Below are 25765 nucleotides of genomic sequence, written 5' to 3'. Positions count from 1 at the left end.
GGGCTAAAGCATATGGGGGAAGCTGGATGTTAGATTTGGGTAGTATGTTTATACCAAAGTTTCTCAACTTTCACTGTATTGATGTTTTGTGCCAGACAGTTCTTTGATGTGGAGGGCTGTCCTGTGTACCACAGGATGTTAAGCAGCATCCCTGACCTGTGCTCACTGTATATCAATAACATACTTCTCTCACCACCCATGTGATAATAAAAAATATCTTGAAACAGCTGTTGTACACAGTCTTCGAATTGAGAGTTGTGCACACCTGATTTGAACTATTTTGTTTTATTTTTTTATTTTTTTAATAATAAATTAATTTTTTATTGGTGTTCAATTTGCCAACATACAGAATAACACCTAGTGCTATTATTGTCTTTTACAAGTCGAGAAAGTCAACCTGTAAGAGCCTCCAGTGTCTCATTTATAACATGGGGATAATAATACATATTTCCTAAAATGATTGTACAGATGGTGCTGAGAGCATATAAGCATATCTTGGCAGACAGTGAGAGCTCAATAAAAGATAGCTTTGAAACTATGTCAGTATTACCTGGTTACATACAGCACCATGTAACTAGTAGTTGCATACAACTAACAGGGTGAGTTGCACTGGGTAGCTATATCTATTTCTGTGTGTGTGTGTGTGTGTGTGTGTGTGTGTGTGTGTGTTTCTATGTCTGTGTCTATCTTTGTTGCTCTGTCTCCATTCCTGTTTCTCTGTTTCAGTATCTCTATCTCTGTCTCCTTTTCTCTTTGAGTCTTTGTGTCTGTCTCTGTGTCCTTCTGTGTCTCCCTGTCTCTCTCTCTATCCTTGTTTCTTTGTGTTTCTCTCTTTCTCTGTGTATCTATCTCTGTCTCTATCTGTATCTTTGCATCTCAATATCTCTGTCTAGCTCTGTGTCTCTATGTCTCTCTAGCTCTGTCTGTCACAAGGATATGGGAGGAGAGTACATCAATATGATGGAGGCAGGAAGAAGTGCCCTCCAACTGAAGGAGATAGGGCCAGATTGCAGAGAGCTTTGCCTGCCTAGAGGTAAAGGAGGGACAGAAGTTCCTGTTAAAATATTATACATGGGAAGAAAAAGTACAGCATAGAGAAATATAGTTAATGGTACTATAATAGCATTATACAGTGACAGATGGTAGCTAACCTGGAGTAAGCATAGCATAATATATGAATTTGTCAAATTATTACATTGTATACCTGAAACTAATTACATTGTGTACCAGCTATACTTAAATAAAAAAAAAATCAAGAACAACAAGAAATACTGTATTTTTTGTAATAGTCAAGAAATACTTGAAGGAAGTAGGGGAAAACTTTGTAACCAACAGGGTGGGGCATGTGATAGAATTGAGAGTATGGGCTTTTGAATCCAATCAGAGTTGAGTTATTCATTCTGCCAAAATACTAGTCAGAGGGGAGAAGGGTGGGGGTGGGTTGAGTAAGCAAATGAGTGGCACGAAGCTGTAGTTTATCTCTAAAATGGTGATGACAGTAGCTCAAAGGATTGTTTTGTGAGGGTTTGAAACATTGTGTGCAGTTGAGCAGGTACTCAATAAGGGGTACAATTTATAGGGCTCCAAGACGGAGGCAGATCAGAGTTGAGTTGTCTTGGAGCGTGAAGGAATTGCATAGATGGAGAATAGAAGCAATCTGGTTTTATGGGGACCAGTCTAATTTAAATCAGATTGTAAGGATAAGTAAATTTTCTAAAGCAAGGAAGACTTCCAGCAAATCAGACTTAGATTTTATAGCACCAGTGGGCATCTGTGTGCCCCAGACCAGGTCATTTATAGTTTTTATGAGCCTAGATAGATTTGGAACACTTTGGTTTGCACTTGAATGCAAAATCCACCCCCTCCAAGAAGTGTTGTGAAATACGAGGGAAGAAATCCCTGATATTGTTTATACTACAGCGCGGATGGGGAACATGACGAATGAGAGTAATAGCTGGTAACCCACATTAGATCATGATGACAAGGAAATGCATTGTTGGGAACTTTCCTATAAAGAACGGATAGTACTATCAATCCATTCTCTCAGTTGGAAAGTTACTTTTTGAGAAATTATCCTTTCCACCTCTACTTTGCCTTTTCATGGTACTGTGGTTTGATTTAATGCCTCTCTCTCAACATCTGCTTTTGCACAAAATGCCTTTCACTTTTCTAATGCCATGCCACTCATTGATGATCATTAATTCAGAGTGCTGGGGCTTGTTGCAGTTTTTATTAGGCATTGTGATAAATTTTGTATTTGTGTAATTTTTGGTTATGTGTGTTTGTCTATGAAATTGGCATGAGTTTCACAGTGGCTTTTGGCTGCTGGCCTTGAAGAGTATATATCTAACAGCTTTAAAATCTACTCCATCTATCTCTGGCCTCCCCTTTCACATTTATTTGGAGGGTTTTGTGTGGAATTGGTATAAATGTGATCTGGGGGATAGCTGTGGTTTTTACCTGCCCTGCATTCCTTCGCTCTGCTTCTGATAAGTTGTACCTTGATTTTCGGTTGGAGATTCACTGCCAAATCCATTGTTCTGGTTGTGCTATTATCTTGATCCCCCTGGGAATGACATGTCATTCGTTCTGGCCAGGATACTGTATTCTCCAGTCATAGTGATTGGTTCACAGGTGGGCATTTTCATTCATTCATTCAACAGTATTTTCTGAGCACCTACTCTGTGTTAGTGTTAGCTTACAACAGTAAGCCAAATAGGTTCTCTGTGCTTACAGAATTTATGCTGTATTGAAAAAGACATAAAATAAACCAGTAAGGAGAAATACAACAAAGTGTCAGATAATGGTTTTACTTAAAAGGCATGTAAGAGGGTTGAAAGTGATGAAGATGATAGGTAGTGTTTTTAGAAAAAGTGTTCATGGAAGACTTGTCATGGATGACATGACATTTAGTTTGAAGAGAGAGGATGAGCCATATTAGCATATGAAGAAAAGTATTTTAGGGCAAGGGGAACTAGGTGCAAAGGCCCTAGGGCTGTAGCAGTGTGGCTAGAATGATGTGAAGGAAGGCACAGTGATACGAATGAATACAGAGAGGTAGCCAGGGGCCAAATAATACAGAAGCTCATAGTCTATGGTGAGGACATTGGTAGATTGAATTGTGAAGAGAAGGCATTGGAAGGTTTTGAATATAGCAATGACAAAGAAGGATTAATTAGAATCTTCCCCAAGATGGGGTATGTGGATGCTGGGAGAGAGAGGGTGCTTCCTATCTTTCAGATTATGAGCTTTGAGGATGATATAAAATGGAAATGGTTACGATCCTTTTCCTGGCCACATGGAGAGAGGCAGTTATAAGCCTGAAGTAAAGGAGCCACTATAAAGAGGGAAATACAAAAGAAAAAGAAACCCTGAAAGCTGAGATAGGAGGAGAGAAAGAAAAAGAGCTCTATCAATGTTAAGACCCTGGATCTAGCCATTCCTGAAGTATCTCTGCTTATGTGAACCAATATATTCAGTTTTCTGTTTAACTTTTGTTGAGTGTGATTCAAGAGAGGTCATTTGCTACCTGAAGAGTACTGAGTAATAATCACAGAGAGCCTACTTGGCTTACTGTTGTAATATTCAATTTTTATTTGTGACTATGAAAACCCACCACTTTACATTACCTTTTCTTTTCTTTTCTTCTTTTCTTTCTTTCTTTCTTTCTTTCTTTCTTTCTTTCTTTCTTTCTTTCTTTCTTTCTTTCTTTCTTTCTTTCTTTCTTTCTTTTTTTGAGTCTCATAATAATCTGGTGAGGCAGGCAGAGGCAGACAACAAATAATCTGAGGCATAGCAATAAAGAAAGAGGTCAAGAGCATTGCCCCAAGTGATTGGCTCAGTGTTATATAGCTTATAACTGACAAAGCCAGAATTTTAAAGGTATATGTGAATACAAAATCTATACTTACTGCATTATTGTTTTTTGTAATTTAGCAGTTACTGTGGCAGCTTTAAAATATGTCCTCAAATTCTTACTCATATTTTCAAGAGGTGAAGCCTGATTTTCCTCTCCTCTGGGGTGTGCTGGATGTTGTGACTTGCTTCTATTAAACAGGAGGATAGAAAAAATACAATGAAAGAGTGCAACTCTGGAGTTTAGGTTATGAAGGTAGTGTGATTTCCTTTCTCTCTGTTGGAACACCACTCTGAGGGAAGCACACTGCCATGTCATCAGGACACTCAAGTGACACTCAATTCCTGTGGAGGCCCATGTCATGAGAATGAGGCCGCCAGCCAACAGCCATGTGAGTGAACTACTTCAGAGGCTGATCCTCCACCTGTTTCAGCCTTCAGGTGACTGCAGCTCCTGCCAACATCCTGACAACCACCCAGCTCATACATGGTGGATTCCTGATGGTCAAAAACTGTGAAATAGTAAATGTTTGCTTTGAGCTATTGTATTTTGGGATAATTTTTTATGCAACAACAGATAACCAATGCAGCTATCTTCTCAGATTTCTCCTCAGCCCTGATGCTCACTGGCAAGAGTAGTTGCAAGACTCTTTGATGCATTAAAAAAAAAAAAGAAAGGAAAGAAAGAAAGAAAGAAAGAAAGAAAGAAAGAAAGAAAGAAAGAAAAGAAAAGGGAAAAAAAGAAGCTATTCCTTTTTCCCTTTGGTAACCAACTGGTATGATTCCTAACTTTCTCCCTCTCTTCCCTCCCCTCCTCCCTTCCTTTCTTTTTTTAATAGACTTATTTATTTATTTGAGAGAGAGAGAAAGCATGAGCAGGAGAGAGAATCTCAAGCAGACTCCATGCTGAGCACAGAGCCCAGTACAGGGCTCTATCTCATGACCCTGAGATCATGACCTGAGCTGCAACCAAGAGTCAGATGCTTATCTGACTGCACTACCTGGGTACCTCCAACTGGTGTGATTTCTAATGAAGATACATCAAAATTTAAAATATATATATATGATAGCATTTTAGATTCCATTTCAGAATTGGTCTTTGCTTCTCTAAAGAGGAATGCTTTCACCAAGATAATTAATGTGTTTGAATGCCAACCTGAAAGACTTCACAGTTCACTTATAGTGAACAAGAACTCTGAGGAAAGGCTAATAGCTATATCTTAGGTGGAAGTTTGCATGGTGGATACTGTTATTAGATTTGTAGATTACCAAAAACAATAACAACTAGGTTTCAGTTTAAATAAACTTTTTAAAATTTAAATTCAGTTAATTAACATCTAGTGTATTATTAGTTTCAGAGGTACACCTCAATGATTCATCAGTTGTATATAACACTCAGTACTCATTACATCATGTGTCCTCCTTAATATCCACACCCAATTACCCCATTCCATTACCCACAGCCCCTCCAGCAACTCTCAATTTATTTCCTATGATTAAGAGTTTCTTATGGTTTCTTTCCGATTAAGTCTTATATTTCTTCCTTCCCCTATGATCCTCTGTTTTGTTTCCTAAATTCCATATATGAGTGAAATCATATGATAATTGTCTTTCTCTGATTGACTTATTTCACTTAGCATAATACCCTCTGGTTCCATCCACATCATTGCAAATGGCAAGATTTCATTTTTTGGTGGCTGAGTAATATTCTATTGTGTATATACACCACTTCTTTATCCATTCATTTGTCAATGGACATCTGAGCTCTTTCCATAGTTTGACTATTGTGAACATTGCTGTTATAAACATTGGGGTGCAGGTGCTCCTTTGGATCACTATATTTGTATTTTTTAGGTAAATTCCCAATAGCAATACTGTGTCATAGGGTAGCTCTATTTTTAACTTTTTGAGGAACCTCCACACTGTTTTCTAGAGTGGCTGTACCAGCTTGCATTCCCACCAGCAGTGTAGGAGGGTGCCCCTTTCTCTGTGTTCTTGCCAACATTTATTGTTTCCTAATGTAAATTTCAGCAATTCTGACTGGTGTGAGGTACTATTTCATTGTGGTTTTGATTTGTATTTCCCTGATGCCAAGTGACATTGAACATTTTTTCTTGTGCCTGTTAGCCATTTGTATGTCTTCTTTGAAGAAATGTCTGTGTCTTCTGCCCATTTGTTGACTGGATTCTTTGTTTTCTGGGTGTTGAGTTTTTTAAGTTCTTTATAGATCTTGGATACTAGCCCTTTATCTGATATGTCATTTGCAAATATCTTCTCCCATTCTGTAGGTTGTCTTTGGTTTTGTCAACTGTTCCCTTTGCTGTGCCAAAAGCTTTTTACCTTGATGAAGTCCCAATAGTTCATTTTTGCCTTTATTTCCTTTGCCTTTGGAAACGTATCTAGTAAGAAGTTGCTGTGGCCGAGGTCACAAAGATTGCTGCCTGTGTTCTCCTCTAGGATTATGATGGATTTCTGTCTCACCTTTAGGTCTTTCATCCATTTTGAGTCTATTTTCGTATATGGTATGAAGAAATGGTCCAGTTTCATTCTTCTGCATGTGGCTGTCCAATTTTCCCAAAACCGTTTGTTGAAGAGACTGTCTTTTTTCCATTGGATATTCTTTCCTGCTTTGTCAAAGATGAGTTGTCCATAGTGTTGAGGGTCCATTTCTGGGCTCTTTATTCTGTTCCATTGATCTATGTGTCTGTTCTTGTGCCAATACCATGCCGTCTTGATGATCACAGCTTTGTAATACAGCTTGCAGTCTGGCATTGTGATGCCACCAGTTTTGGTTTTCTTTTTCAATATTCCTTTGGCTAGGAGTCTTTCCTGGTTCCATACAAATTTTAGGATTACTTGTTCCAACTCTGTGAAAAATATTGATGGTATTTTGATAGGGATTGCATTGAATGTATAGATTTTTCTAGGTAGCATAGACATTTTAACAACATGTATTCTTCCAATCCATTAGCAAGGAGCTTTTTTCCATTTCTTTGTATCTTCCTTAATTTCTTTCATGAGTGTTCTATAGTTTTCAGAGTACAAATCCTTTGCCTCTTTGGTTAGATTTATTCCTAGGTATCTTATGGTTTTTGGTGCAATTATAAATAGAATTGACTCCTTAATTTCTCTTTCTTCTGTCTCATTGTTAGTGTATAGAAATGCCACAGATTTCTGTGCATTGATTTGGTATCTTGCCACTTTGCTGAATTCCTATATGAATTCTGGCAATTTTAGGGGGGAGTCTTTTGGATTTTCCACACAATTTCAGTAAACATTTAACAAAAATTTAGTTACTTAATTAACTGAAGCTTTGTAAATAATTAATGGATCTGATTAAAATATTGAACATAAAGAAGTGGTATTATGGTGTATCAAACAATAGCTTGATGAGTTATTATGCAAATGTTAAAGTTTCTTATGTGGAAAAAATTTGGCAACTTGGGAAAATATGTGAAAATCATACTAAATGAATAAGCTGAGGATAAAATAGTGACCATATGAAGATTGTATTTTTTTAGCTGTTGTATATAAATATGGATAAAGATAAACAAAATAAAATTAAAGAGCTAATTTATTAGAGTAGCAGAATTCTGCGTGTTTGAATCACTATACTTTTAATATCATTTGTGTGCTTGAAAATACTGTGGTTGCCTGGTGGCTTAGTTGGTTAAGCATCTGACTCTTGGTTTTGGCTCAGGTCGAGATCTCAGGGTTGTTGGATTGAGCCCCATGTTGGGCTCCATGCTGGGCTTGTAGCCTGCTTGAAGTTCTCTCTCTCCTTCTCCCTCCTCTCCTCCTTTCATATCCCCTCCCTGTCTTAAAAAAAAGAGAAGAAAATATTGCATCCAAATTGGACTTCATTTTCCAGATATGCACTTGTTGGTGGTTCCATTGCCTATGTTAATCTTAAAGCTATCATTAGATTAATGCAGTGTGAGTTTTGGATTATTTTCTTAGCTAAAAATTATATGAATTTTTGGTGTTTATATTCTTGGGTTAAGTTTCTGAAACTTAACAATGGAATTAATGGGTCATGAATATTTTCATGTGTGAGAAATCTATTGCTTTGGTAAAAGGATTGAGTTCAATATTTTAAGAGTTTTGTGTTCTAGAGTTTTCTGGATTTACATTATCCTCAAGATTATGGCCACAGTCAAGAACCAGTTATGCTACTATTAATGTAATGTTTTTTTCTTTACATTGAGTAATATGTTCACATGTTGTTGCCCCTCACAACCTCAGACATCAATAATCCATTGTAAAAACCCAGGCAATGATCCCAGGTGTGGCTCCAAAATCCTTGTCCTCATAGGACTCCAGGGAACCACTTTTCCTAAAGATAGCTGTGAGAGTAGACTTCACCAATCAAATGTTAGTGGATTGAGATAAGTGAGCTTTTCTGTTACCTTCAGTTCTGAGATGGATTGGTACTAACTACTTTATGAAATGCAAGTAGAAATATCTCATGAAAAGTTAAGTGTATTTGGGTTGTTTCCAAGTGACGTCCTAGGTTGGTTTTATACCATTTGTCAAAGATCTCTGTTTTTTCTCATTCCATTGCCTCTTGAATCAAGATAACTGCCTCTGTGGTAAATTTTCTCAGGGTGCTTAGAAGGGAAAATTTTGTCTGAGAGGTAGATTGGATTATTTCCCTCCAGATTCCTTATTCTCTGCCAGTAAGAGCTTGCTGCATCTATCTACACCCTTTGCCACATGATTTTAGTGCCTCCCTAGAATAAGAGGAAGATACATTCCCATTGCATTAATATTAAGTATAGCCATGTGACTTGCTTTGGTCAGTAGAACTAAAAGGGGATGTAACAGAATAGAATCAAAAGAGAATGTTATATTAAGCAGAGCTTTAAATATGCATGTGTAGTTGGTTTGGCCTCTTCAATTAGAAGAACATGTTTCAGGTAGCTAATTCAAGGAGAATAAGGTGATATGTGGATCTGATCAGAATGCAGTCTACAACCTGGAGGCAGATGGAACCAAGCTCGGTAGAGTCATAGTCTACCCTGCAGACTCACAAGTGAGAAATAAATGCTTATTTTTAAGCTTATTTAAGAATGTAGGATCTTTTTATTACACAGCTACATTGTGGCAAAAGCTTACAAATACATTCAGTAAATGCAGTTGTCTAAAAAGTGCAATTTCGGTGCAAGACATCAAAGGGAGAAGTAAAAGAAATAGCTCTCAAAGAATTTTCAGAGAGAAAAAATAAGAAATGGAAGCATGTTAACAAGTAAGATAGAGACCGAAAAAAAAAAGACAGAGACAGGAGTACTTGATAAAGAGAAAACTAATAATAAGTTCTTAATGTGTAAATAAATGTCTGCAAACAAAAAAAATGCAACTATAATGTAAGACCTTTCTTATGAGTATCCTTGGGCCTGGACTTAACATATTTGAAGATTGTACCTGTGTTCTCTTTTCACCAGCCCAAATAGCCCAGAGAACATTGCCCTTGAGAGAGAGTCCCATCTCTACCTGTTGCTGAGAGGGTCAAGTGGCTAATTGCTTCTCCAATAACTTAGCTGAAATGCTTTTCTCAAATATGTCATTAAAAATAGTGTTGTCCTAAAGAGGGTAGAAAACTAGAAGAAAAAAAATGTTACCTCTATTAACAGCAAGAAGGTAGTCTGGTTCCTATTTGTAGTTTGACATAGTACTCTAGTCTTGAGTTGTCTACATTTTATTCACTCAAAATTGTGGTCTATCCTATACCACCTGTACTACTATTGGACATAATTTTTCCTTTACATTGACTCATGATTGGTGTTTTATTTAAGACTAGATTTATTTTGCATTTTAGAAGAGGAAATCCAGGCCCACCGTCTCTTGTAAAGGCAGCCAGCTGTCTTACAATATTTCAGTCTGTTTGTCCATGGCACAGGATTGCTTCTGGGGTTCCTCAACCATGGATCAACCCTTCCTTCTTTCTAGATGTGGCCTGAAGACTAGATCTTGCCAATCAAGTGTGAGTGGAAGTGAAGTATCCCTGTTAGGCCCACAGTGGTAAGAAGTGTGTGTACATTATATACACAGTTTCTCCATCAGCCAGCTGGAAGTAGACCCCAGGAATTTTTAGGGGATGGAAGAGCCACAGATAGAAGTAGCTTGGTTTCCTAATTCACCAGGTATAGGAGAAAAGGCCAACAATCAGGAATGCCCTCCACAGACTTAACCTGAGCAAGACATGAACTTCAATTATGCTCAGGCTCCTGCTTTTTCAAGCTCATTTGCCAGAGCAGCATCACCCTTATAACAATAGCTACAAAAAATACTTACTGAAGATGAAAGAAAATTCACTTTTATACCACCTTTCACCTCAGGTGCAACCCTTGGTTAAGTGTATCTCACATTGGAAGATAGAGTTCTGGTGCTTGGGTGCACAGAGAAAACATCACATAAGTGCTATTTTCTTTCTTATTCCTTGGCTCTTGCTGCTGGTCAATGGGAGTAGTCGTTTTTCTCTTTTTTAATATTTGTAACCCGCCTTTGAGATGTTACCGACCTTGAAATGGTACCAAATCATGTCAGCATTCCTCCTGATTCTCCTGAGGACAGCAGTCAAAGCATAAACACTCTATTATTAATAAAAGGGAGTGACTGACAGGTCAAGTGAGACATGTTTCTCCTCAGCATGCTTTCAAAGTGACAAGTTATTTAATTGAAAGTGTCCAGCTCTCCATGGTTCCAAAGTACTTGCTTGTTCTATTGCCAAGCTGTGGTCACCACTTCTGACCCAACATGCTCTCCCAGGGGGACCTCCAGACGGAGTCTTCTAGACCTGCTCTGCTATTTCTTTTATGTTCCTGTTGTGTTTTTCAGAAGGGTACCTGAGGAGAAAGATTAAGGGTTGGGAGTTTCTCTGTCTAGGATACCTGTCCTGTTAGGGTTAGTCACATTAACTATGTAACTTGAAAGCCCTTTTCAGTGTTTCTGGTTGGGGGCCACCTTTCACAATGCATTCAAAGGCAGGGTTGCTTCTCTCTGTTGCTCTATGCTCCTCTGGGGCTGTCAAATCTTTTCCACTAAGTTGGAGAGTGAGTAAAAGGGGATTGTGGGTAGGAGGCTTCCTTCACAATGATTTCATGATGAGCATTTTGTAAAATGGTCCCATGAAGCAAATGTAGGCAGGTAACCAAGACGTACTTAGACTGTTTGGTGAAAACCTCCTTCACTTCTCTGTATTGCCAGACTGGATTTCTGGCACAGCCCAAGTTCTGTGGGAGCTTTTCCCAGCTGTTTTCTTGTTCCAGAGGCCTCTCTAACTTATAATTTTTGTTACAAAGCTGAAGCTGATGGGTTTTAGTGAACTGAGCCTTGACTGAGACAATTAAGAGACAAGAAGTGCTTACTTAGTTGATCAGCAATGATCAATTACTTTTTTCAGTTGAACACTAAGAGTAAATCTATAATATGCATGCATGTAGACCATGATTGCCCTGGGCTGTTATAATATGCTTTCTCATACAGATGACACCGGGTTGCAATTTTCTCTGTGCGTAGGACGTAGCATCTACTTTTAGTGCTGAAGTGGATGACTGGGGTTGGTTAAAATAGGCTGTTGAGTATCTGATGGGGAGAGTATTATGGGGGCCACATTTCCTATTGTGTTTTCTTCTACTAGAATTCTTTAGAGCAGGGATGCCTGGGTGGTTCACAACCTGCCTTTGGCTCAGGTTGTGATCCCAGGGTCTGAGAATCCCACATCAGGCTCCCTGCTGGGACCCTATTTCTCCCTCTGCCTGTGTCTCTGCCTCTCTATGTCTCTCTTGAATTAATAAATAAAATCTTGAAAAGAAAGAATTATTTGGAGCTGAAAAGTCAGAGAGACCCCTACGTGTGAGTCTATAATACCTAAGCTATTTAATGTTTGCTGAGACATCACTGTAGCCTTGCCACCTATGACACCTTCACATCACCTGTGTTCTGTGTTCTGAGATATACAAAAAAGGGTATGTTCTAAGCATGTTCTATGCTTGCCATCTTTATTTTCTGACAAGCTCTTCTTTCTTACCTTGTGACCTTGTTGGTCTTTCTACTAGGAGGCTTAACAGTGAAGAGCATGGGTTCTGGATCCTGTCAACCAGATCAAAGGGAAGGCTCAGTCCTACTACTTACTGTTAGATTTGGGGCAAGTTTTTTTTTTTTCTTCTTTTTTTCTTGAGCACACATACCTCTCCTTTTAACCCCTTGAGATACATTTCCTTATCAATAGAGTGGAGACTATAATATCCACCTTAAATGGTTGTCCATGTAAAGCATGATGCATATATTGGGCAGTGACTAAATGTAGCATTATTATTGGTCATGTTCTTGTCTGATGTATGATAGATCTTGTGGCTGAGACTTCTTTTGGTTGGAAGTTCATCTCTCTGCTATGTCTTCAGAGATTCACAGTGTTCAGAGTGGTAGCTTTCTTGTATCAACCCAGAACCTAGAATTTTCTTTCACAAATACTCCCTCATTAGGAAATTTGATGATGGTAAAAAATAATGAAACCAAACAGAGTAGTATTTTCCCCCAGTTTTATTGAGCTATAGGTGACATAGAACATTGAATTAGTTCAAGGTGTACAACATACTGATTTGATACATGTGTATATTCCAAAATGATCACCATACTTACTGTCTGGTTAACATCCGTTACCTCATGTAGGAACATTTTTTTTCTTGTGGTGAGAACATTCAAGATCTATTCTTGTAGAAATTTCCAAATATACAGAACAGTATTAACTACAGTCACCATGCTGTACATTATGCCACCAGAACTTATCTTGAAACTAGAAGTTTGGGTTATCTTTCTTGAAGGCTAATTATGTTAAGTAGGCTTTGCACAGAGCACTTTGTGTGTGAGTTGTAATATAAGATCCCTCTACAGCTCTTTCGGTTCAGTGTCCTGATTTTCCATCTTACAGAGAAGAAAGCTGAGGCCAGACTATTTATACACTTTGTCTAACAGTCTACAGATAGGAAGTGGCTGAACCAGGATGCAAACTCAAATCTATCTGACTCCCCAGTGCCTGCTTTTAACCAGTATTGAAACCGTCCTGGAAGAGTAGGTAGGACTCATAAACCAGTTCTTGGTCTTCAAAAACCATTTAGCCTATTCATCTTCTTGGCAGTCATTGTATAGCCTGTACTATATTGACCAGGAGACCCAAACCATTCAGATGTCTCAGACTGAGAAGTGACAATCCAGATGTCTCAGACTGAGAGGCGACAATCCAGGTTGCATGGTTTTTGGAAGACTGAAAGAAAAAGGGGATGTCAAAGTATCACAGAAGTGCTAGCTATAAGTAGTAGTCACTACTCTAGGGAAAAAGTGATGCTACCAAGAGCTAGGTGCTCTAGGGGGAGGGAGAGGTGCTTAGGGTTGGGTGCTCACATTTGGGGCTTGCTATGTGTCTGGTAATCAGCCCACTTGGGGAATCCCAAGGGAACATTGTGGGGCTGCAGCTATGAATTCTGAAAGACACACGAGCTACCTGATGTTGTTGGAATAAGGTCAACAAGAGCCAAACACAGGAGGGAATCATCCCCAAGCCTCCAGTCCCTCCATGGCAGACCCTAACTGCAGGTAATGAGCAAGGGTACCTAAGAAACATTTGGCAGACTCCCAGACCAACACCACATAGCAGAATGGAAAAAGTGGTCTTGAATTGTGCAGAATGGGGAGATATCAGCCATGATGGCCATTTCCATGGCTGGTGTGGAGGTCCCAGGTCGATGTGATGGTAGACATGTATTTTTAAGGTGTGAGTGGCCACCTACCTTTGAAGAGAATGAACCAAGGAAGGTAGGTTCATAAGGAGATTTACTTTTCCCACTCAGCAAACACCATGTATCCCAATGACTCATCTTGTAATGATGGGTATGCTTTTAGCCAAATGCAGGCTTTCCACAGGGGTAGTCTTTCTGTGTGCTCTCAGACAGAGGAGCACATCAGCCTGCTAGGTTACTTGCCAGAGTAATTAGCTCTACTGGGCAGTTTTTCCTGTTAGCCACAAATCATCCTAGTAAAAGTATAAGAAACTCTGTGGCTAGCCTAGCACCATGTCTAATTCCCTGTGAGATTTCCCTTCTATGTGAATTACCCATTTACTTTTGCAAGAAAATACTTTAGGTAGAGGAAGAACTTGGCATTGAAATAGGGGAGAGGAGCGAGCCTGCAGCTTGAAATGCTGAGTGGCAGTTTCCCCATAGCCAGGCTTGTCACAGGACTGATGAATGGTGTCCTCTCCAGCGCTTGCTGGTGATGCTTGCTGGTTCTGCTACAAACCAAGGCACACCTTCCCTGTCCGCATCAGGGACGGTAGGTGGTGCTGTGGTGCTAAAGCATGATGAAAACGGAGGAAAAGTGCTACAGAGAGAAAAGTGATGGAAATGCAGGGAGTTGGGGAGAGGGGCTTTCAGAAGGGCGAGAATATGCATTCTCATTCAGCCTCTTTCCAATTCAGGAAAGCATTATCCCTTTCAGATCTGGAGTTGTATTGGAAAATCCAATTACAGATGTAAGCTACGTCGGGCTCTTTCAAATCTAATTGCAGCCATGTCAGGGACTTCTCGCTGGCTTCACACTGCTAGCAGTAGACATTTGGCTTTATCTTCCCCCCACCCTCTCTCTCTTTTTTTTTTTTTCTTTCTTTCTTTCTTTGGCTGGGATGGGGAGGGGCAGAGGAAGAAAGAGAGAGAGAGAATCTCAAGCAGGTTCCACATCAGGCGCAGAACATGACATGGGGCTCAATCTCACAACCCTGGGATCACAACCTGAGTTGAAATCAAGAGTTGGCACTTCACCAACTGAGCCACGCAGGCATCCCTCATGGGTGAACTTCTGAACCCAGGGGTTCATACACACTAGAGAGAATCTGATGAGATCTATACTCTTTGTTCCCTGTGAATTTAATATATATGGACATTTTGTAAACAACTTCAGTGGGGTCATTCAACCCCTGAAGTCCAGTCTGGGTATCTTTGGGGCCATAAGCCCTTTCAGGACTACCATTTTGAGATCCTTGGCAGGTTGAACATTCTCTCCAACGCCATGAAATACTATAAGAGAGTTAGGGTGGGTGCTCTGAATGCCCTACCCAGTTGTCCTCTACTTCTCTCAGCTGCTGTGGGTATTGGCTACAAATGGCTCATACCTGACTTCTTTCCTGAGATTGTTCTTGGCTGCTGTGAGTGACAGGTCAGATGATCCATGTCTCCCCTCTCCAACTCCTCTCCCTCAGCATTCCCACATAGGGGTGGCCGTGAGCAGTGACTCACTGATGAAGGTATACTATAGCCCAGCCACCTTGCCTTTGAGTGGCTCAAACTCTGTGATACAGTTTATGGCATCAGGCTGAGATCTTTCTTGAGAGTACATTTTTGCATAACTTTTTCCTTGCCCTGCTCCACTTCCCTCATGCCCCTATAGGTTTGTTCCAAGAACACACTTAAAATAAAGTGCATGTACAGGAATCTGCATCTGAGTCTCTGCTTGAGGAGACCTGAACTAGTTGGAGGGGAACTTGATACCATGTTATTGAGGTGCAAAAACAGGAGGTAGCAGTGAATGCAGTGGATTAGGGAGAAGGAGCAGCTCTACTGAGACACAGCTCTTGCCTTCCTCTCCATCTCTTCAGTCTCCTTCCTTATTCTCCACTGCTTCTGTTGCTGTGTGATATTATGGTTGGTTCTAGATGTTTGGGACACCTTTTTAGGGAACTTACCACCAGCAAGTATCGTAAGTGGTCATCTTGGAGTTCTCTGAATTCAGACCAGCATTTTTCTCTGAAGCTGTAAAATCTCCCATGTGGAGATGACCCTCTAAAAAGGCTGCTGAATAGCAATGATTAGTGTATTAGGGCTGTGTAGCCCCTACCCTAGCAAGCAGTTTCTTTTGATAGACAGAGGAAGAACTAGGCAGATAAGGGAGAGAGTGTGGAATCACATTTTGGTGTATAATTTGGCAGCCCATAGATCATTTTAATTACTCTGAAATAATTATCTCTGGCACACAGCTGGGTTTGTCTTCATGTAACTTGTGAGTCACTCTTCCACATTTGAATAAATCAAGCAGGTTGAAAGGAAGAGCTGGAGCCGAATGACATGTAAAAAAGATTCAGTGGTAAAGGTTCAGGAAATGGCAAACTTTGGACCTGAAAGAGAAAATTGACTCGGGACTTTGTGTTTTTGTGTCTGAGACAAGCAGCTCTAGGTATTAAAATCAGGAGCAGATGAGTGTTGAAGCTGTTTTAGGAGAAGCTCTGTCAGAGTGGAGGGGTGACATGAGTGGGTAGTAGACAAGAACAGCCAATAAGAAGGAACGTATAGCATAATGGTCAAGAGCAGGGGTTTGGGGTCAGACAGATTGGTATTTGAATCCATAGTCTATCACTTACCATGTTAGTTAATTTAGACAAAGTCATTTCATCTTTCGACGTATAGGTTTTCTTATATAAACTTAGAAAACTAGCCTTTGGTGCCATGTCACCTTTTTTCAATTAGTGGCTTCTGTCATAATTGCCAGGTTATCCTGCTGTTGCTAAGGGTTTAAGGAAAGAATGCCACGTGGGCCACCTCTTAGCTATCCATTGCCATGGCAGACATTACTAAGCAACCACAAATTTCTCTATAGTTGAGGTTGACTTTAGCCGGAGAATCAGCAAATAGCATTTCTAGTAGCTACCCTCAATCTATCCAAGTTGGAACGTTCATCAAAATAGTGACTTCCTGGGGGTCCCTGGGTGGCTCAGCAGTTTAGCGCCTGCCTTTGGCCCAGGGCATAATCCTGGAGTCCCGGGATCAAGTCCTGCCTTGGGCTACCTGCATGGAGCCTGCTTCTCCCTCTGCCTGTGCCTCTGCCCCCCATCCCTCTCTCTGTGTCTCTCATGAATAAATAAATAAAATCTTTAACAACACCAAAAGAAATAGTGACTTCCTGTTAAAAAGTTCTTTTTCTTTGATGTTTGATACTTTCATCTGTAAAATGAAGAGTTTGAAGAAGATCACTAAAAAATATAATTTGTTTTAGTATTTTAAGATACAGTGAACACTCTCATTTCCAACCACCCTTGTCCCCTGTCTGGCCTCATTATTTACTATATCCCCAGCCTCATACACCAGTCTCTACATAGTGTCACATGGTTTCATTCTGAGAACCGGTCACAGATGAAGGTCACAGAGTTAGAAGCTACCTCAATTTCCAAGTACCCTATTGTATTTGAATCCTGCCTGTTGGATTACTTGCTGGTTTTCCTGTCTGGCCTTGAAATCTGAAAGCTATAACTGGTCTGACCCTGATTGGCCTTGATCAAGGCCTTAAAAATCTTTTTAAGCTTTAAATTATAGAGCTAATGTGTCTTCATAGGAGTAAAATTAGGAAATGTTGATAAACCAAAGACAAAGTTTGTCGTTAATATGTAATTATATATTACTTGTCCATACTTTTTCTTAGTATAAGTGTATATTTAAGGTAATATTCTGTGAGCATTCTATAAATATGTTCTACCCTGCTGTTTACAATGCCATTATTCTGATTTTTTCCTTTCCTTGCATTTTCCTTCTGTCCAATTCAATTAAAGTTTTTTTGAACATTCACTCTGTGCTAGGTTCTTAGATCCCTTAGCTCTATGGAGCCTAGAGCCAGGTAGAGGCAGGCAGACAGACATGAAAGGATGAATTATACCTTGATAAGCTGTAGTAGAGATCTTTACAAAATTTTACAGGGACACAGGTTGCTGAGGTCAGCCTAATAGGAAAAGAAATCTTTCAGGGGAGAAAGTTACCAGCCAGTATCTTTGAGGAAGCATGTGCCTGTGAACGAGCTTGGCTTGCTGAGGGTAGGATGTGCAGAAGGGCATGAGGCAGGGAAGAGAAGTAAATATTCTACATGTTTTAGTTATGACTAGGTCCTCTGTTTTGCAGTAGGTCATCAACTAATGTTTGATGAGTGAATCAATATTCTTAGTCTTGACATTGTCCCCATCTCTTTCTGAGCCATGGACCCCCACCCCACTGGATCTGGTGATTACCAGTGTGGAAGATTCTGTCCATGTCCCTCTTGCAACCAATTGATTCTTCCCATTAATGTTTATGTGAGCCAGACTTCCAATTGGTAGTCTTTACCAAGAGTCTGCTTCTCTTTACCTATGAGTTTCTGTGATGATTTGAGCACACTTGGCCTAGTGTGTCAGAGAATTACTGCCCTCCATCAGGCAGTGATTTACTGGAGAGAGTTTGTAAATATGTGGCTCTTTCAGCCCTCATGGGGATACCTTTGAGGTACCCTGGATCCTGGTGATAATAAGCTCCAGTTATATCCAATAGTAACTTGCTCTTTGTTGATTGTTTCTGTTTCCCTTTCTCATTCTCCCCTCCCCTACTGGTGTGTTACAGGATTCTGTCCCAGATGAACTACTTGCATTCAAATCCTATCTCAAGTTCTGCTGCTTACAAGGTCTGCTGCTTATGCAGTGACAGGACCATGTGATTCTATAGGAGTAAGCCAAGACAGCTGACTGTTCTTCCTATAATCCTGTCTTAAAATAATCAGAACCAAGTTCACAAGCTTTAAGTGTTTCCTATCAGACTACTCTATTTCTTGACTAATGGCTCAGGATGAGCTAAAGTAATATGTATCCCTAGATGGGGTGTTGCAAAAATAATCCTGTTTCTATGCATCATAAGGTAAATCAATATCATCAAAAGGCATTTGCTTGGATCCGAAGCAATAGTGAAGAGTCTCTTGGCTTCACTACTGCATCTGCCAAGTTTTACTTAAAAAAAAAAAAAAATTCTAGAAGTAAAACTATTAGTTTGTAACTATATCTAGGCCAGTTGGCCATGAGGAGTATTTGATTTCATAAAGGATGTAAATTCTAGAGGAAGAAAATGGTTCATTCAGTTATCTAAAGAAATAAAGCAAAGTAAAACTAAGGAAAATAGAAATTTACATAGGAGACATTAAACATTTAAAATGGACTTTGGAAAAAAAGAGAAATAGAAAAAAAATAAAATAAAATGGACTTTGTTTTCATGTATTTTTTTTTTCTCCAGCAGTTGGAATTTTAATTATCAAGGAAATGTGTGAGGACAGGTTAAAAAGTGAAGAGCATTTGGGCCAGGAAGAACATGACCAGAATTTGTAAAATCGTGGTGACAATGTGTTCACATAAATGATCTCATCTCATTCAGTCCTCTCTAGAACTCTGAGATAAATAGCTGGCAAATGAGAAATGGAATTCAGTAAGCCTTTATTGAAGCTGGGAATTAAGCTCTAGTCTGTGTCATTCTAATGCCTGTGGTATGTCCACTTTATCTAAACAATTCTCCTAATACCTTAATAATGAGTTTTTAGATGTACATTCCTCACTGTTTGAATGTGGTACCATTGGTGTAGAAAAGATACCAAAGTGGATAAACCAGTGACTTACTCCCATTTATTTAATATAGTCATGAGTATGTGGGGTTTTGCAGGCTAAAGCAAAAAAATTTTGATTTTCTTCCAAGTATAAGGAGGAAGGACTTTTGAACTTTTTTGGAGGGGGAGGTGGTCTGATCTGATTTATATTTTTTAAAAAAAGAAATAGTAAACTCTGTTAAGAGTTAGATAGTGAGTATTTTAGGCTTTGAAGCCCATCTAGTCTCTATTAACACTACTCATTTCTGCTGCTGTGCCAAGAAATAGCCATAGACAATACTTAAACAGATGTCTGTATTCCAATAGAACTTATAAAACCAGGTGACCGAATCAGGTCTTAAAAAGCCACTTTGACTACTAGGTGGAGATTATAGAAAGAAAAGGAAAAAGATGGAAGCCTGAAACTGGTAAGGAAGATATTGTAGTAATTCTGGTAAAATATAATGGTAGCTTGCATCGGGGGTAATAGCTAAAGGAGAGAAGGACTGATTTGGGATATATTTTGGAGGGCAGTGCTGAGGGCTGAGTTGGAAGTAAGAATTGAAAAAAAAAAAAAAAGGAAGACTGTTATTTTTGGAGCTCAGACAATTGGGTGATGGGTGCTGTTTTCTGAGATGGTAAACTTTAAGAGAAGAACAGGGGCTTTACTTGTAAAGGATTTGGCCACACTTGTGTCTAAAATGGAAAGCCCCAAATTTCATGTGAATGACTTTGAACATGATCGTGTGGAAATAGTTTTGGATTGATTCATGGGAGCTTCAGATAAGAGAGCACATCCCATTATGCTTTGATTCAGACATGCTTAGACATGGGAGCCATTGTAGTGAAAAGATCCCAATAATTTAGTGTTGAGTCCCCCACAACAGGTAGCACACTGCTGTATTTAAAACAGATGCTCAGAAAAAAATTGAACTGTTAGATATGCTTTTATGCCTTATTAGAGATCATTGGCTCTGATTTATATACAGTGGGTTTGGGGCTTAGGTTATCTTTGACTTTCTTTGTTCAATACATTCAAGATAAATGTAATTACAGCACTTCAAAGTAAAATAGAAGTAAATGATTTCCTTTATTTCTCCCATTCCTTGTGTGTCTATGTGCACACACATCTGACCACCTGCATGCACTGAGCAGACCAAAAAAAAAAAAAAAAAAAGCCTCAGGAAATGTGCAAAAATCCTTAGGAAAAGCATGTATCCAGAATTAGGTATAGTATGGCTTGGATATTTTCTCACATTTCAGGAAAAAAAAAACTGGGAGTGAAGTAGACATGGTTTCATAATTTCTGGGATTACAAGACTCAGGTGCTTAAAATTAGATTGAGGGAGGATTGTTTAGTATTGCAGTAAAATTCTGTGAATTTATAGTAAAATTCTCTTTTGAGTGGCAAGTACTATCCCTCCAGCTGGTGATGCCACTGAGATCTTTTGGTAGACTGTTACAACATTAGATACAATACATTTTCACACTCAGATCATTCCCATAGCAAGTGATGACTTTTGGAAGATTTTGGGTCTGGAGGTAACTAAAAATATGACATACTCTGTAAGGCAGACCCTCATAGAATATTGCTTGCTACAAGACATATTCTGTAGGAATCAAGGAATGAAGGCTCTGGTCTGTTCTTGATTCGGAAAGAGAAGTGTCTAAAAGGATTCTCTAAAAGCATTTTCTCAGGTTTCTCTTCAACAGCTGGCTCTTCTACTATCCTAAAAATTGACAAGACTGAAGGGACAGAAGGAAAAGTTTCTAGAGCAGCTTATGTTGGAAATGTGTCCACGCACTTTTACTCTTAGTTCCTGCAAATGGTCTGTAACTGATTCCTCAGCACCCCATGCCGCATACTGGGAACTCGGAAATTCCTAGATTTTATATATGCCAGAGTGTAGGAGAATTCAACACTGACTTCCCTGGGTTACACCTTAACACATCACACACTACGGTTCCTGCTTACCAAGACTGTAAAGGAGCCTAGAATCTAGGAAGATATTTATTTTCAGATCTATGCTAATATAATGAGCTGGAAACCAAAATAAAAGTACAGACTTCCTGCAGCAGGGTGCAATAAAGTGGAGACTGGGGAAGGAAAGGATGAAAGCTGAGTTATAAACCTTCATACAATTAACATCATTCTGCTATATGATGAATAACTTCATTCTTCTACCACCAATAATAATATGCAGTTGCATATTTATAATCATCAGATATTTTAAAAACTGGTGGTCTGATAAATGCTCATTGGCAGTTGTCATTGAAAAATGAGCAAACCGGGGTGCCTGGGTGGCTCAGCCTGTGAGTTTAGCACTGCCTTCAGCCCAGGGCATGATCCTGGAGTCCTGGGATCGAGTCCCATATTGGGCTCCCTGCATGGAGCCTGCTTTTCCCTCTGCCTGTGTCTGTGCCTCTCTCTTTGTGTCTGTTATGAATAAATACAATCTTAAAAAAAAAGAAAAATGAGCAAACCTTTTAAAATATATTGGAAAAAAATGAGGGGTGCCTGGGTGGCTCAGTCAGTGAAGAATCTGATTCCTGGTTTTGCCTCAGGTCATGGTCCTACAGTGGTGAGATTAAGGCCCCATCAGACTCAGGATGGAGTCTACTTGAGATTCATTCTGCCTCCCTCTCTGCTTCTCTTTCCCTTCCCCCTCGATTGCTCTCTCTCTCTTTCTTCCAAATAACTAACATCTTAAAAGGGTGAGAGAGTTTACAAAACTCTCTGAGCCACAGGCAGAGAGATGCCCTGGGTACACAATCTTTACAAAGAAATGGATGCTCTGGAGAAGGAATATGTAATGTAGGGTAATATATGTTTTTTTGTAACATCAAGAGTTACAAATCATCATGAGGAAGGACATTTCAGAAAATTAGAAACTTTATCTTATGCTTTTAGTATGCACAAGGTTGTAGGCTTTGGTGGTATGAGAGAACTTAGGGGATTTTTATTCTTATTTTTTTGTTTGCAATATTTCTTTTAGGTTATTTGCTAATGAAGCAGTTGGATAATGTGTGCTCGGGGCAGAAACAGAGCCTATGCTCTGAAGTTGGGTGAAGTCACTCTGACCTTGGTAAAAGTAAAGCTTCTCTGCAAGCTCAGGAGCAGGGCTCACAAACATTAAAAGTTGAAAATTTTCTCCATCAACTTTGACTCTGATAGCAACTTTCCTAGCAATATTGTCAGCTCTTGGCTTATATGAGTAGGTTTAAAGTTTCATGAATTTTGTGACTCTTAAAATTATTAAAGTATATTGTTTCTTTTAGACTTGGATTAATTTTTAGCATATATTGAGCCTGGCCACTCTGTTAATCTACATGGTCCTAGTTCTCTCTCTCTCTCTCTCTTTTTTAAGATTTTATTTTTATTTATTCATGAGAGAGAGAGAGAGAGAGAGAGAGAGAGAGGCAGAGGGAGAAGCAGGCTCCCTGCAGGGAGCCTGATGCAGGACTTGATCCCAGGACCCCAGGATCATGGCCTGAGCAGAAGGCAGACACTCAGCCACTGAGCCACCCAAGCGTCCTAGGTCTTATTACTTCTTATTTTGCTCTCAAACTGAAGACTTCCCTGGGGTTTAACCACTAATCTTTTTTTTTTTTTTTTTTGTCTTGGCCCATAAATAGAGGCCCAGAACTGGGCAGGCCATTTGTTTGTTTGTTTAAATAAGTTATTTTTGAAAGTTGCATTGTAAGAACACTTAACATGACAGCTAATATTCTTAAATTTTTTAGTGTGCCATAGTATTGGTGACTGCAGATACAATAATGTACAGCACACATCCAGAGCTTACTTACCTTACTGGCAATGTTTTTATGCTTCTTGATTCAGGGTTTTTGCTTGGAAGAGCCAAACTCTTTCCATGTGATTTTTTATTTATTTATTTATTTTTGCTTGGGGAGGATCTGCTGGTGGGAAAGTCACCATTAGAGTCTTACCACTGTGAAGATGTGTGTGAGTCCTCATCAGTGTTCAGAAAGCTTTCTATTTGAATCATGTTTGTACTTATTTTGAATAAATAATATGTTCACATGATTTTTAAAAGATTACAGAGTCAAACAGCAACAAGATTCTCTCCCTCTGTTCCCCTCTGTCCTTTCCTCCTTACCCCTCAACAAAGGTAGTAAATTTTTTTTTTTTTTTTTTAGGTAGTACATTTTTAAATGTCCTTGCAGAGATGTTTTTATGTGGGTAAAATAATACTCACCTTCTCTCACACAGTTGGTGACATATGCACTCTTTTAACATTGGTTTTATTTTTTCCACTCAATAATACATCCTGTATTTTTTGTTATAGTCAACTTGTGTGTTTGGGCAGGATGTTCTCTGTATAGCTCTGAGGAGTGTCATTCATAGTATAGTCCCCTTAGATATGTATAGCACATATTATTAGCTAAATATACTAATTATATATGTATTATAATATAAACAGAATATATATATATTATGACTTTAAGTATTACAATGGTGTATTAATATATTATACTTATACACAATTTACATAATATATGATTTAATACAATTATATATTTTAAAGCATACATATTATATATAGTATATAATATATATTATATATAATAAAACATGTATATTATGACAATTTTCCAACAGGTGTTAAGTATCTTAAGAAAGGGCTGCCTTTTCCAGTTTGTACAAATGCAAAATAAAGATGAGCAGTCGCTCTGTTCTCTGTATTAAAGAAGATGTGAGCAAGATAGGAATTGGTAAGCTGTATTCCTGGCCTGCCATCTATTATCATTTCCATTAGAGCCCCAGGCACAGAGCACAGCACTGTGTTGCTGTTCTAGTTGCACAGATGCAGGGAAAATTCTGGATTATTGTTCTTAAAATACTTTTAAAGCCTGAGTGCACTTCCTACTTTTCTTTAGCGATGAAGCTGCTGACCAAGGTAATTTTATCTTAATCTTATGTTATCTTCCACAGTAGCCCCTTTGGTCATTTTGTCGGAGCTGTGGGGACTCTGCCATGTGCTGAGTCCTGTATTGAAGACTGGGTGAGTTCTATAGGTACCTACCATGTAGGAATTCATCAGCAGTATTGATCAGTTCTGCAATATACATAAGCATGGAGCACATAGGAGAACCATAGCTGCATCGCAGCAAGTCTGCCATTTGAGTATAGTCCTTAGGTTCTTTTTTGGGGTGGGGGTTGTTTAAATTCAAGTTAGTTAACATATTATGTATTACTAGTTTCAGGGGTAGAATTTAGTGTTTCATCAGTTGCATATAACACTCAGTGCTCATTACATCAAGTGCCCTCTTAATGCCCAACACCCAGTTACCCCATCCCCCCACCTTCCTCACCTCCAGAAACCCTCAGTTTGTTTCCTAGAGTTTAGCATCTCTTATGGTTAGCCTCCCTCTCTGTCTTTATCTTATTTTTCCTTCCCTTCCCCTATATTCCTCTGTTTGTTTCTTAAATTCCACACATGAATGAAATCATATGTTATTTCTCTGACTTAGTTTGCTTAGCATAATACTCTCTAATTCCTTCCATGTCATTACAAATGGCAAGATTTCATTCTTTCTGATGCCCAAGTAACATTCCACTGATATCCAATGGATAAAGATGTTTTATACATATATATGCTATAAACATTGGGGTGCATATATTCCTTTGAATCACTATTTTTGTGTCCTTTGGATAAATATCTTATAGTGCAATTGCTAGGTGGTAGGGTAGCTTTATTTTTAACTTTTTGAGGAACCTCCATACTGTTCTCCAGAGTGGCTGCACCAGTTTACATTCCTACTAATTGTGTAAGAGGGTTCCCTTTTCTCTGCATCCTTGCCAACATCTATTGTTTGTTTCCTGAGTTGTTAATTTTAGTAATTCTGATTGGTGTGTAGTGGTATCTCATTGTGGTTTTGATTTGTATTTCCCTAATGATGAATGATGTGGAGAATTTTTTTCATGTGTCTGTTAGCCATTTGTATGTCTTCTTTGGAGAAATGTCTGTTCATGACTTCTGCCTATTTCTTGACTGGATTATTGTTTTCTGGATGTTGAGTTTGATAAGTTCTTTATAGATTTCGGATAACTAGCCCTTTATCTGATATGTCACTTGCAAATATTTTCTCCCATTCCTTAGGGTGCCTTTTAGTTTTGTTGATTGTTTCCTTCACTGTGCAGAAGGTTTCAATCTTGATGAAATCCCAATGGCTCATTTTTTTTAGTCTCTAACTTCTATAGTCCAACAGGAGAAAAATGTTAGGGGCATTTAAGGCTAAGGTATGCAGATATGATGATCAGTGACAATAATGATGACCAATGTCACATAACTTAAGGGGGATGAAGGCAAAAGCTTGAGAAGATAAACCTAAAAAACAGAGCTGGGTCAGATCATAAAGGCGCTTAAATACTGTACTAAATAATTTGGAATTTTTCCTCAAGACAGCAAGAAATTAACACAAGGTTTTGTGTTGCTATGTCATGAGATGAGGTTTAAGTTTTGGGTGGGTAATGAATGCTTTCCAA

At 38.9% G+C, this 25765-nt stretch overlaps 1 long non-coding RNA gene across 18 annotated transcripts in view; it reads left to right on the top strand.

Annotated features, from left to right (window-relative positions):
* LOC140609909 (uncharacterized) overlaps nucleotides 1-25765 on the top strand; it is a 470386-nt gene that overhangs the window by 93445 nt on the left and 351176 nt on the right. The gene's annotated exons all lie outside the window — the stretch shown is intronic.

Source organism: Canis lupus, chromosome 19, assembly GCF_048164855.1.
Source record: "Canis lupus baileyi chromosome 19, mCanLup2.hap1, whole genome shotgun sequence".
In the NCBI taxonomy this organism is placed as follows: domain Eukaryota; kingdom Metazoa; phylum Chordata; class Mammalia; order Carnivora; family Canidae; genus Canis; species Canis lupus.
This window is presented reverse-complemented; position numbering and strand designations above follow the sequence as displayed.